General features: G+C 42.4%; 1 protein-coding gene across 1 annotated transcript in view; it reads left to right on the forward strand.

Annotated features, from left to right (window-relative positions):
- The window catches only part of kdm6ba (lysine (K)-specific demethylase 6B, a), a 107,165-nt gene that overhangs the window by 40,967 nt on the left and 52,313 nt on the right, over nucleotides 1-13,885 (forward strand). The window contains exon 4 of the mRNA XM_039609384.1: nucleotides 6,296-6,356. The gene's annotated coding sequence lies outside the window, so the exon portion shown is untranslated. The remainder of the gene's footprint in view (nucleotides 1-6,295; nucleotides 6,357-13,885) is intronic.

Consider the following 13,885-nt stretch of genomic DNA (forward strand, 5'->3'; position numbering starts at 1 on the left):
AATGAAAATATGCATAAAAATTCTTAATTATTCTTGATATTGTCACAGTTACATATTTACATAAAATTAGACAATAAGACACAATATATTGTGACCCTCCCATCACCTGAGAGTGGTTTGATGAGTTTGATGATATTCTCATATCATTAGAGTTTCGTGTCCAACAATGTTAGATCCACTTCAAAGAAAATTTCATCAACTCTGGCTAAGAGCAGCTAACAGCGGCAAAGACAGCAACTCTTACCAACCGAAAAGTTCAGGATATCCTCAACAAAACACCTCAGTATCACTGTGTAACCAGAGAGAAGTGAGCTTCACTGACTCATCGACTGATATTGGAGTCCTTTCACGAAGTTTTAGAGCCTCCTCCAGAGTAAACAGACGTGGACACAAAACCCTGAGGTAAACAGTGGACTGATAGCCTACACTCAGTACAAATGAATGGCAGCCAGAGTTGCTTGTCCTACAGTGGCCACCGTAGCTAGGATTATGCGCTCTACTTGGGAGGAATAAGAAAACAGAATTCAGTTGACTGCAATCTGCAATTTACTGAGATATAGCGTTAAGAGTTTGAAGACTTTAACTTTAAGCTACAGTAAAACTAAGGAAAACAGTGCTTTGAAGCCACAGCACGACTAAAATTAACCACGTTTGACCATGTGCAATAAACTGGCAGTCTCGTTGCCTTTGGAATGGTTGCTTCAAAGACGGGGACCAGGTCTTTGTCCACTCACTTTCAGTAGGCATCTTCAAAGGGACTTTGGTGCATCAAGAAAGTAGTAACATGGAGACACTCAGTATCAGTATGCTATCTCCTTGGGATTGAATGGTGGCCAAGTTGGCAATTACATGCAATCTGTTTGTGATAATACGGCTATTAACTGTGATAAAATGGCAAAAAACCAAATGATTTGCCTTCTAGTTATACAGAAATTCCCATTAACTACTCACACTCAGAATACAGCCAGAACATTAAAACTTTAAACCACAAATTTGGAAATCCTTCCATGAAAAGTGATGTAGTTCCTGCAGGATGGCAATTTAGGGCCAAAATCACATAGACACTAGGCAACCTTGCCAAGGTTAAACTCTAGTTATGCATAACCAGAGTTTAACCTTGGCAACCAACTGATTCAAGTCCAATATTGCAGAGTTACTTGCAAACCTTCGCCTGTCTATCTATCTGAGAGTGATTACAGTCAGGTTGAGTTAGGCTATGAGTGTTTCGAGACAGGTTGCCTCCCACGTGGTGAACAGTCGTGTTGCAGAAAGATTGAAAGTGGTCACCCAGAGGTTGAGGTTTTTCTGCTTCTAGTTATTGCTACAACAACTTGCAGTCAATCTCTAACAGCAAAAAAGTCAACAAAATTTCAATGCAGCCACCGCACAACCACATTTTTCTTCGTGGTCAAGACGTTGCTGTTGTAATTTTACTGTAATGTGGCTGAGCCATTACTTAATTGCCTAAATTAGTTAAGCAATAATATGTGAGAATAGTTCATACTTTCTAAAACTGCATCCCTGTGGACTAATCACCACATGCACACAAATACTGTAGCTAGAGAGTTAATGTGGCAAAGAGAGCTATACATGTAGATTTATCCACCATTTAAATACTGTGTTACTATGTTATGTTAATGCTGTAATTTCAAATCAATAATTGGACAGGAAAGTTGTAGAAGCAGGTGTGTAAGAGAAAAATTAGTTCAGTCTGGTAAGATATCGTCATGAAGGCAGTCTAAAGAGACAGCAGATTGGACAGACAGATGATAGCATATGGATGAAGAAAGATCGAAAACTAATTAAAAAAAGGAGAGTTAGATTGGGTGTTGGTTCCTCTAGGAGTAATGGTCCCAGGTGTGTGAGATGAGGGGAAACAGGAAGGATGAGGGAAGGCGAAGGAATCTAGGTCCCCATATGCTCTATGAAGTCTGTCTTTCCTTCCCTCTCTTTCTGGCTCTCTTTTATCCCCTTTCATTTCAGGCTTTGCACAGACTCAGTGAAACATGCTGATCTTAGATTGCCTTTATTCCATTTGTGCATCTTCCTCACCGTTCTGCCTCTCTCTCAGCATCTTTACTAGCTCTTATAGTGCACTGCAGGTTAAGTGAGGTGACAGTGAAATTGAGTGGGTGGTGGTTTGGCGATGGAGTGACTGCGTGGCTGTTTGCATATGTTTTTGTGTGGATTTCAGTAAGCTTTGATGATTTGTCCTCGCAGTCTAAGGTGTGTTTGGTGAGGATTCTGTTCGCTGTTCTCTTTGTGGATATGGATTTCAGCATTTGTTTCTCACATTCTCTTGTTTTTTTCCCCAATGTAACTTGTCTGGTTGCTGAAGTGGTTCTTTGCAGGTTTCTACTTTGTTGCACAGATTTGCGAGTACAGTGCAAGGCCACGTATCCCCACCAGTGTTTCCTTCCTTGACCACAGCGCAGAAACATGCCACGGATTGAAATGACATGTCGTCTAAAAATAGCCACTAAACTCACTCACCCTTCCCTTAAAGCAGCCCCACTCTGGCCGGATGATCACCTCCCCAATCACCGATCTCTCCACCCTAGCATGAAATGCAGGCTGCTCCCACTGTACATTCCACCCAGAGGAATGAGCCAACTCCCTTGTAAATTAGAGAGAGGGGGATTGTCATTGTTTTCTGCCAAACAAAGGCAGCTAGCAAACCGGAGCAGAACAGCTTCTAACCACTGGTTAGTTTGGCCTAGCAGCCAAGGGGGCGGCTGCTGCGTCACAAGGTTGGAGTGCCCCAAGGATTCGTCGCAGGGCCCCTTATTGCTTTCTTTTTTTCCTGCCATCTCAATTCTCTATTATTGTGGGCATGTAAGTGTGCCCATGTGTAGGCCCTCAGGCTGTTGTCAGGCAGATCATGGGAAATGTTGGAAGCTAGCCTGGCTGTGTGCATTTACCTACATATCTCTGTTCCCTAAAGAAGGAAAAAGAAAGAAAGCAGAAGGAAAGAAGTGAGACTAGGGAATCAGGAGCAGGCTTACAAGAGAGGAATCCAGTGAATTCCTTGACGTGTATAAAACATGTCCGTAGGGGGAATTACAAGCACAGCAAGATTCACAGACTTCCAACTTCTTAAAACAACACTCGCTGTCCCACACCCCCAACCCCCTCCTTCGCCATTCTCAGCCTGCACTCCACTACCACCCCTTCCACCCCTGCTCCTTGCCCCTGGAGGAGTTAAAGCCAAGGGATAATCTGTGGAGGAATTCCAAAAGGCAGGAATCTGGGGATTATCAAAAGGAAGAAAATGGTAGATGATGGAATTATTTAGGGTTTACCTGAAATCATTGCTCGGGTTTTGTGCTTTTGAAATGGAAATTGGTAAAGGCTTGACTAATTTTTATTTTGAAAATTAAATGCATTTAGAGCTTTGACTGTGTTAAAGTCAACGTTTGTGGGGTTTTAAGAGTTTCCTAATGCAGACAGTAGGCAGATTAATTTAAGGAGAGTTAAAATCATTGTTTGTTGTTGCTGGATTTTTTTAAACTCTAAAGGCAAAGATAATAAAACTGTTTTAACCAGCACTGGATTATGGGACATTCTTACTAGTTTCATTGTTTTTTTTTAAAAACAACTTTCTTCCGACTTATTTAAGTCTCCAGGTTACCTTGTCTGACACATTATTAGAATTAAATAGTTACACAATACAAATAATCTGATATTCTGTATGGGCTCGTTTTCTTCTGTTGCTCCATTTTTCTCTGAGCCACCAGTGGGCTGGCAGCAAACACAAAGGAATTGTGGGAATTGTTATTGAATTTAAGGCTAATTGCATTGATATGATAACAATTTGATTTTGACGTACTATGATTCACAAAATAACACACTGTTTTACAAAGCTGTCACGCGAGTGCTATTTAATCAAAATAATTTATCGCACATACAGTTTTTTCTCATTGCATGTCGCATTGTAGAGCTCTACAGGACCAATTGAAGTAACTGAGAAGTGTTTTAATAAACTGGAAATTGTATAATGAGTTAGTTTCTGACGTGCTAGTCCTACCATGGCAAATTTGTTGCCTTCACCCTTTATTTCAGTGCAGATCTTTGGGGTTTGGACTGATAAAATGATGAGTACTTATTGTATCATTGGAGTTAGGAAACCCTGAGTGAAACTCAGGCTGTATCTGTTCAAAGCTCTCTGTGGTGCAGGGAAATAACTAATGCTTTCTATTACTTTATTTGACCTCCAGAATTTGGCCGAGAAAAATCGTCCTTGTGTTCCTTATGTGGCTACGGTAAATATAGGCTGGCAGCAGAACAGTGTTGTGTTACATTATCTGTGTATGGCTGTAAACAGGCTACATCTTTGGGGCTTAGCTCCTCCTGTCCTACTTAGCTGGTCGATAAACAGGCTTTAGCTTTAATTATGTGATGTCTGATATTGCACGTTCTTACATCATGCTGGTATCTTGTTTATGTGTTTTGTCTGGCCCTGTGTTATTTTGTGCATGTGCGTGTTTGTCCATCACTATTTCTCCAAGCCTCTGCCTGTGCATGCAGTTTGGATATCTGAGGATATAATAACCGTGGGTGTATGTCTGGCAAGTGTAATCGCTGCCACTCTGCACGGCTGGTCAATAGACTAGTACTGTGTGTGTGTGTGTGTGTGTGTGTGTGTGTGTGTGTGTGTGTGTGTGTGTGTGTGTGTGTGTGTATTTTCACATTTACATGGAGAATTACATCAGATCCTTTTTTAAAAAATCTAAATGTCAGTACATATTTTCTGCTATAGTTTCATCTATGTAGTTTTAGTTGAGACATATGATTGTGTGTTTGTGTTTTCGTTAATATACATTCAGCACCAACTTTAGGTACAGTGGTAAAATATTATCCACTCATTTCAATTCATTTCAGTTTTATTTATATAGCATCAAATCTCAATAAAAGTCACGTCAGGCACTTTGTAAAGTAAAGACCTAAAATTATACAGAAAAAAAACACAACAATCCAAGACCCCATGTGAGAGGGCAGTTGGCGACAGTGGGAAGGAAAAACTCCCTTTTAATAGGAAGAAACCTCTGGCTAATGCAGTTCTGTACACCGACACTAGTTACTTTAATGGTAAACAAAATTTGATCACCTTTTTGACAAAATCAACTGAAAATTAGATTTGAAAAGCTTCATAAAGGTGAGTCAGCTGCATTAGATTTGAGAGGCATGGCTAATAAAATGTGTTTTTCTTTTCCTCGCACTACTGAAGTATGTTTGAGTGTTACATTTGTTGCATTGTGTTCAATGGCATTATAATAGGCAAATAAATTAATCAGCTTGGAGTTCAATATTTTTTTAGTTAAAAATACTATAAAACTATAGAAGTCTCTGCCAGGATTATTTAAGGAACGTGCCAGAAAAAAAAAATCAAGGGAACAGTGTTGTGCCTCATTATGCAAGTTGTGTAATGAACCAAGTTCCAGGAATGGGTCTATAAAAATGAACAACCATAACTGATTTTGATTCGGCCAATCTCCCAATCAAAGTCTTCTTCATCAGTTCAAAGTGGTCCAACTTTCCTTTGGAGGATTATCTGATGATGAGTCAACCCGCCATTTTCAGTTTAAGAGTTTACACTTACAAAGCCGGGGGTGTGATCAGGTGCATGGATTTTGGGGGACAGAAATGTAACTTCACTCTAAGATCCTGAGGTTTCTGGGAGAGAGCTTTCAACACAAACAACCTTGACTGCAACACGCGCCAGCACACATCATGAAAATAGTAGTTTTATTTCTTTGTCCACCACCTGCCCCAGTTTCCAGCTTCCTTGAGAATTTGTCCGCTTCCCAAAAATGTAAAAGTGTGCTCTTCTGGCACAGTGGAGGAGAACCAGGATGTATCACAGAGATAAAAGTTCAAGGGGACAGAGCGATACTTCTCCTGAATAATCTGTCGGCGCACGCATGATGACTTTGTAGACAACATTGCCCAAATTTTCATCTCGGTCCCATTGTTTTTGATATTCATGTCCAATTTTGTAAGCATTCCCATCTCTCACATTACCAGAAAGAGATTCTGCTCAAAGCAGGAATTGTGTGGGGTGGGGTCAGGGGGTAAATTATATACAAATGCCTGCAGTTTTGATGCAAAATATTAAGATAAGTGCAAAGTTCAGTATCTACTTACTTTATGTCAATTGGGTGTAACATGCAGTGGAAGTGTTGGTCTGTGTGAAGTGGCTTTTTAGTCAGCTCTACTATGTCTGATTTCTATTGGCCAGTGCTGGTGTGGAAATGTGTGAATTATTTGTAATCTCTGTGGTATGCTCGCTTTTCAGGTACAGGCATTTGGCCACCCACTTAGTCCATACGCATCCAGAGTGTTCTCAACAGTGGCAGGTAAGATGAACAAGCTTATCCGTGTGTGCTTGTGTGTGTGTGTGTGTGTTTTTACTCTAATAGATTATCGATGCACTGCTGGGTTGGTTGGCTGCAGCAGACAGTGGAAATGGGCCTGGCCTCCCCTGAGGAAACAAGATATCTCACACAGGCACGCTACACACAGTAGCTACAGACACAGGCACAGTGTGACTTGCGAGAAAAAAAAGCTCTCACGCGCAGGACTTTAAAGCACATTTTGCACACTCACACACACTTACGAACAATTAGACACACCACACACCTGCTGGGTTTTCAGATGAAGCTGAGCTCCATTCTGGCTCTAACCGAAGATGAAAGGGGGAGAAGAAGAAAGACAGGCAGGAGGGAGAGGAGGGACTAGAGAGAGGGATGGGAAGGTTGAGGAGAAGAGAGGAGGTGGGTAGGGAGCTATAAGACAAAGACAGAAAGCAGATAAAGCAGGAAGAGGAGGGGCGTGGATGAAGAGTGATGGCCAACTCTTCCACCTCTCCTCCCTTCTTCTGTCTCACTCTCCTTTGTGAACAGATGGATAGAGGTATCAGATTGTAATGAGAGCCAAAACAGGAAAAAAGGGATAGACAGACACATATGTACGCTACATACACACATGACTGAACACAACACTTTTAACTCTGCTGACAGATGCAGTACTTTGCATCCCATGTAGTTTACTGGCTCTACGTTGTCCACAGCCATAATATTTACATGCATTCAGGTCAGACAGGTTATACAATACAGTGAGTTCACTGTATACCAAATGTTACTCTAAATCTGAGCAGTGCCTAGTGATGATGTTTCTCCTAGATAGACACACAGGGAAGAAGCTAGAGGCTCCAGGCGTGTGATGCATCAGGCGAACAGAGGAAAGAAAGAGATGAGGCGAGATGAGCCCTGTACATTTTTACGTGCAGAGTTATGAGGGTATGGTGAAGAATCCAAAAGTCAGTGTCAGTGAGTTCAACAGCAGTATGTGATGAATTCTTCGTGTATCACGGCATACTTCTCTGAGTTGATGGACATTAATAATATTAGTACTCTAACATAACTGTGGCTCGGAGGGTAGAGCAGGTCATCTACTCACCGCGTGGTTAGCGGGTCGATCCCTGACTGCTTCATCTCAAAGTGTCCTTGGACAAGATGCTGAACCCGATGCACTCATCAGCGTGAGTGTTGGATAGAAAGCACTTAAGTGTGTGTGATTAGTGTAGAAAACCACTATATAAGAACTCAACCATTTACATTCAGCAAACACGATTTAGTTTTGAGAGCAGAGGTTGGGAGTCCAGTCATTTATACGCCAAGCAACATCAGGAATGCTGCTTTATTTAACATTAACACACATTTAAGGGGAACACTAGTGGTCTTTAATCACTTCAGTCATCAGTTAACAGTTTAAACATTAACAATCCTACGAGTCTTTGTGCTGTCAGGTGCAAAGCTGTACATAGCCAAGCCTCTCTTTCCATCTCCAACTATGTTTATATCTAACTGTCGATTTAAGGTGTGCAAACTTTTAAAACATTAAAGAGAAGCGAACTCTCAATAAGATGTTTTCCATCAGTTCTTTTGAAATTGCTGTCACAGTTGAGCATCCACTACAAAGCTGGGAAGTGTCTTTCGACAGTCGATTGGGGTTAGGTTTCCTTGGACATCATTAGAGGATTTTTCACTACTCCCAAGCTTTTCCATAACTTTTCTGAAAGAAGCACGAGTGCCAAAAATGGCCTTTAAAAGCACTTACCGACGGCCTTGCCGAGAGTTGGATTTGAAGATTAATGTCTCTCTCATGTGTGTCGGGTAAATGGCCACAGGCAGCAGCTGCTTAGCTTAGCACAAAGCCTGTAAACAGTCATCCTGAAGCCTTGTCATCGCTGTGCTTTTGGATGTCATCCAGTTTAGTTTTCAGGAAGCTACTGTTACAGGGAAAGGAAAAGTGTGGCACATAACCCTTTGGAAAACCACAACTTGTCAGTTGCACTCTTCTTCTGATCTAACTCTTGGCAAGGAAGCAAGTCTTTCTTAAAGAGCAGTATTGTAGTCGTACAAAAAGAGACGTACATGTGTCTTCGCAGAGGAGGGTTGTTTTAGCTCTGTGTGTGTGTGAGTGTGCGTTGACGCTTATTGTGGTGCCTTTGCATCTACTCACAGGGTAAATCAGTTACTTTTCTGTAGTGACTGATGAACGCACTGGTAATCCTTCCAGTTGAACTTGTTGTGGCAAAGAATCAACAGCAGAAGAAGAGTGCAACACATTTCAGGGAAACAAAGAGGGAGGGGGTGCCAGGAGAGGCAAAGCCTAAACTAGTATTAAATGAACACAGCTGTGCCTCGTTAAACATTAATTGGCAATTAATCAGACCCCCACCCCCCCACCCCCAGTTGATTATATCTTTATATCTTTAAAAAAAAAGAGAGAGAGCGAGAGAGGGAGAATAAAGTAAATTATTCACCAGCATCAGGAAAATCTGTTCCACCACAACCTCTCTGTCTCCCTCCCTGCTTCTTCTCTCCTCCATCTTCTTGCCCGTCTCCTCCCTCTTTGTGCTTCTTTCATTTCATTAATATAGTTTTATGCCTTTATCTGCGCTTCCTTCCCCTCATCTGTCTATAGTTCATCCAAAGATGGAAAAGGAGGGAGTGAAAGAGGGATGTCATAGAACGGAGGAAGTGCCAGAGGGGGCGAAGGATGGAAGACGGGGAGGAAGGAGAGGCCCCCGGATGAAGGATTACAACAGGGAGAGTGGGACTGTTAGTTAACTGCGTGTGGGGAAACATCCTCACTTGTTGATTTCTTTGTCTTTAGGTTATAAAACCCTGCCGAGTGAATAGAGTAGCCATAGCATAGTCAACATCTGGCAGCAGTGAACAGACGCAGCAGAGTTTTAGCTGATTACATTGTAGCTCCACCCCCTTCCGCTCTGCATTATCCGACTGTGTTGATACAGCTAGAGCCAGAATTTGCTCTCCTGACTTAGATATTTTACTTCTTTGCTGTCAGATGAATAACAGAAAACATGCGTGCTGGTTATTTTGGTGGCTTCTGTCCTTTAATCTGCCCGCTTCTGAATGTTTCAGCTTCATGTCCGAATGCACACCCTGCTCACTTTCATGTATTCCCGCGTGGTCCGACCCAGTAACTTTAACCCACCACATGATGGATGATGTTACAGTGACGACCAGGAGACTCATATCTCTACTGTGTGACCTCTTAAAGACACGGTTTAGGAAGCAACACATGCATTTGTGCATGGAGGAAGATAGTGTTAACAGGGGTGTCAAACATGAGGCTCAGGGGCCAGAGTCGGCCCAGCAAAGACTCCAAACTGGCTCATTGGGCGGCTTTGGAAAATGCAAATGATGGCCTAAATTTTGGACTTTGGACTGTTTTCATGTTTTGACCCTCCCCCAAAGCCCAAAAAGTTGTGCTGAGATATTTCTCTCATTTCCTTTTACTTACTACAATAGAAAAACTGTGCAAAAACTGAAATTTGCAGTGTAAAGGTATAGTTGCACATCTTCACTCTGACAGGGGAATTGGTCCAGGCGACTGAAGATCAAAGTGGGTCAAAAGTTTGATTTTGGTGATTTAAAGTAAACAGAAACAGTTGAGCTGTTTTTTAAAACCTGCAGTTCCATGATTACTGTTACTAAACTGTACTAAAGTGTGTGTGAATGCATTCCTGTAATTATATATCGCATGTGGCAGAGTAAGTTTGTAGATATATAGCCACCAAGTTAATAAACGTGTCACCTGATGTCCTACCAAATCCCAACCACTATATGTGAGTACTGTCAGTGTTGTGTAATGTTGCATGATCCACCTCTAAAAGGCAGAACGACATCAAGTCGTCAAACTGACGAGGCGTCCGTGCCTGAAAAGTGCTAAAGTGAGAAACTTGTCAGATGTAGTTCTGACCCCTATCCTGCATGAGTTAGGAAGGACAGGTTTTGAGATGCTGAATCGACAAAAACTTGAAACACGAAACCAGGAAAAACCTGAAATTTTGGTCTGAGGCAGAGAGGAAACGTGTATTTTCAAATGCTCCCAGGCAGATGTACTCTCAGAGCAACCTGCGAACGATGTTGAGGTTCATATGCAGCATATGTGGCCGCAGGCACTTTCTGTTCCTACTGTAAAGTGTTTGAAGACGAACTGTGCGCTCCGTGTGCGTGCAGTAAACCCAGTCTGTCCTGCAGATCCAGTGCTTCAGGCTGTTCTGCCCAGTGCTACAAGCTTATATAACAGTACTGATTACAGCAGCAAGAATAACCTGCCTTGCACTCACTGACACACTTTTTTTTTCCGCCTCTCCTCGATCTGTCGCTATCTCCTCATCCCAGCTCACACTTGTTTCCTCTCTCCCACAACTAGGCTATTTCCATCTCACTCAATTAAATGATCTCTCAAACATGCTCCCTCTGTTTCCCTCTGTGTCTTTTCATTATCTGCCGCTGCTTCCTTTCTCTTTGCTCTCTTTATTGGTGTCACTTTGGCTACATCCCAAAATTCACGGCTATTATTCACCCTTTCTCCACTCATACCTCTGTTTCTCGCTTCTTTGCAGTCCTCTCTAACGGTTGCCGTCTATCTGCCCTCAGAATCTCAGTCTCTTTCTCTCGCGCTCTCAATCCGTCTGGGCTTCGGCTCAATAATTACAAATGCTATGAATATTGGCTAGAGGCCAAATCAGAACAGCAATCAATACAGCGAGAGAATTATGTAACGTGGCACCCAACTGACTGGTTGTCTCTCCTTGTTCCTTGCCCGGTAGTTTCCTCTTTTGCTCCCTACCCTCTGCCATTGTCTCACCTTGTTTACTTCCCTTTATTTGCTTTTGCCCTCATTTAGCCAACTGGATTGTCAGTCGTATTTATCCCTAGATTCAGTTTTAGGCTGAAAGCATATTATACACACTGGTGTGCAGGCTTACGCTGTTGTCATATCTGAATAACTGCCAAGAATCAAGGTCTAAATATGATTTTAATAATTATAATTAGATCTTTAACCTGGTGGGTGTGTGACATGGAAAATAAAGTTTTTAGAAACAACACAAGGGGACGCACTCTGGAGTTTAGTCTGTGTAAAGGCTCATTTGTTTGTGATCACTGCCTAATTACAGTGTAGCTTGAAGCCAGGGAGAGCATTGGAAGTGAGGCATGGACAGGTAGAAACTACACTAAGCAGTTTGTCAATTGTCCTGCTTGCTAGGGTAAAACTGAAAAAGTGCTTGTGCGCCTTCAAGTCGGTTCCCAGGATTTCTGGTTAAACAGACTCACAACAACATTTTATCTACTTGATCAAATGAATTATCTCACATCTTTGTTTGACTTCCTCATTGGGCTGTTGCCAAGCTCCTTTGCTTAGCCATTGAGAGTAGAACTGCAGCAGACTGCAGATGTGCAGGCACATCTGCAGCGTGCAGTTTGACTCCTCTGTGAGCTAGTTGCCTACACCAGATCCCTTTTGTATCAGAGCGCTATTTATGTATCTCGTATACACGATACTGCCAAAAGCGTTCACTCGTCTCACTGCACATACTTGCGTGACATCCCATTCTTAATCCATAGGGTTTATTATGATGTTGGCCCGCCCTTTGCAGCTATAACAGCTTCAAATCTTCTAGGAAGGCTTTTACAGGGTTTAGGAGTTTGTTTATAGGAATTTTTGACCGTTCTTCCAGAATCACATTCCTGAGGTCTGACACTGATCTTATGATGAGTAGGCCTAGCTCGCAAGCTTTGGTTTAATTAATTACAAAGGTGTGCTGTCAGGTTGAGATCAGGAATCTGTGCAGGCCAGTCAAGTTCTTCCACACCAAAACTCACTCATCCGTGTCTTTATGGACCTTGCGTTATGCACTGGTGTGCAGTCATGTTGGAACAGGAAAGGGCCGTCCCCAAGCTTTTCCCAGAAAGTTGGGAGCATGAAATTGTCCAAAATGACTTGGTAAGTTTAAGCATTAAGAGTTCCTTTCACTGGAACTAAGGAGCTGAATCTAAACCCTGAAAAACAACCCCACACTATGAGCCCCCGCTCCACTAAACTTTACACTTGGCACAGTGCACTTAAACAAGTACCATTCACCTGGGAACCGCCAAACACAGACTCGTATATCGGGTTGCCAGACAGAGAAACGTGATTCATCACTCCAGAGAGCATTCCAACATGCTTTTGTACCACTGATCATTTTTGGATTGCGCTTGGTGATGTAAGGCTTGGATGCAGCTGTTCGTCCATGGAATCCCACTCCATGAAGCTTTCTACGCACAGTTCTTCAGCTAGTCTGAAGGTCACATGAAGTTTGGAGATCTGTAGTGATTGATTCTGCAGAAAGTTGGTAATCTCTGCGGACCACGTGCCTCACCATCTGCTGACCCAGCCTACCAATTTGTGGCTGATTTGGTGTCATTCCACTTTTTTGTAATTCCACTAACAGCTGATTGTGAAATAGTAGCGAGGAAATTTTACAAATGTGCACAGGTGGCATCCTATCACAGCGACCCAGTTTTTCACAAATGTTTGCCAAAGCAGTCTGCATACCTAGGTGCTTGATTTTATACACCTGTGGCCATGAAAGTGATCGGAACACCTGAATTCAATGATTTGGAAGGATGACAGAATACTTTTGGCAACATAGTGTATCTTTGTCTCACGTACTCCTCCGAGGTTACCGAATTATACCGCTTGCTTTTACGTTTGAACTGACACCTGTAAGTAATGTGTACGAAAACTTGTATAAATGTCCATCATTTTCTTTTCCACCGTGCAGATGATGAAGAACCTTTTGTAATGCAAGTAATGACAAAATTGTAACTTTATTGTGACGGAAGTGTTATAGCAGTGCGTTACGTTACTGCATCACAGCCGAGTGCAATGAAACTGAAGTAAAGCGCTACTTTGGTACGCGTTACAGCCAGCACTGATCAGAAGTCATAGTCACTAATAATACATTTTAATTTTCCACTGCAGCTGAAAATATATTAAATATTTATGGATCTACACGCTGTGCATCTATAACAGTGATGCAGCAGGCGTTTAAGTTGTCCTGTTCAACTTTGTACTCAAATGCTTGTTATTGGAAAGAGAATATTGAGACAGAAACACTGAGGGCTCAGTGTTTCTGTCTCAATATTCTCTGTCACCTCACTATTCTGGTCATGCAGCGTGGAGCTGTGTGTCATGGTACCCCTACATTTTTGTTGCGGGTGGGGGGGTTGGGGTCTATAGGAGTCAGGCAGTGCAATAATGGTGCCGATATTTCCTCCAGTCTGTGCCCTGGTCAGAGAGCAGTGGCTCCATGCTGTACTTTCCATACCGTCACCCCATAACCGCCAACCCCCCCCTCCTGTCTCCCTCTTTCCCGGCTTTCCGACTGTACTTTTTCTCTTTGCTCTGGAATTCCATCTTCCTGCATGTGGACAGCACTTAAAAGGGCATTCTGTGTGTTTATGTGGGTCTAAACGTGAGCTTTAGGAAACAACTCTGTGAGGAAGAGGAAGCATGGAGT

This window comes from Oreochromis aureus, linkage group 3 (assembly GCF_013358895.1).
Source record: "Oreochromis aureus strain Israel breed Guangdong linkage group 3, ZZ_aureus, whole genome shotgun sequence".
In the NCBI taxonomy this organism is placed as follows: Eukaryota; Metazoa; Chordata; class Actinopteri; order Cichliformes; family Cichlidae; genus Oreochromis; species Oreochromis aureus.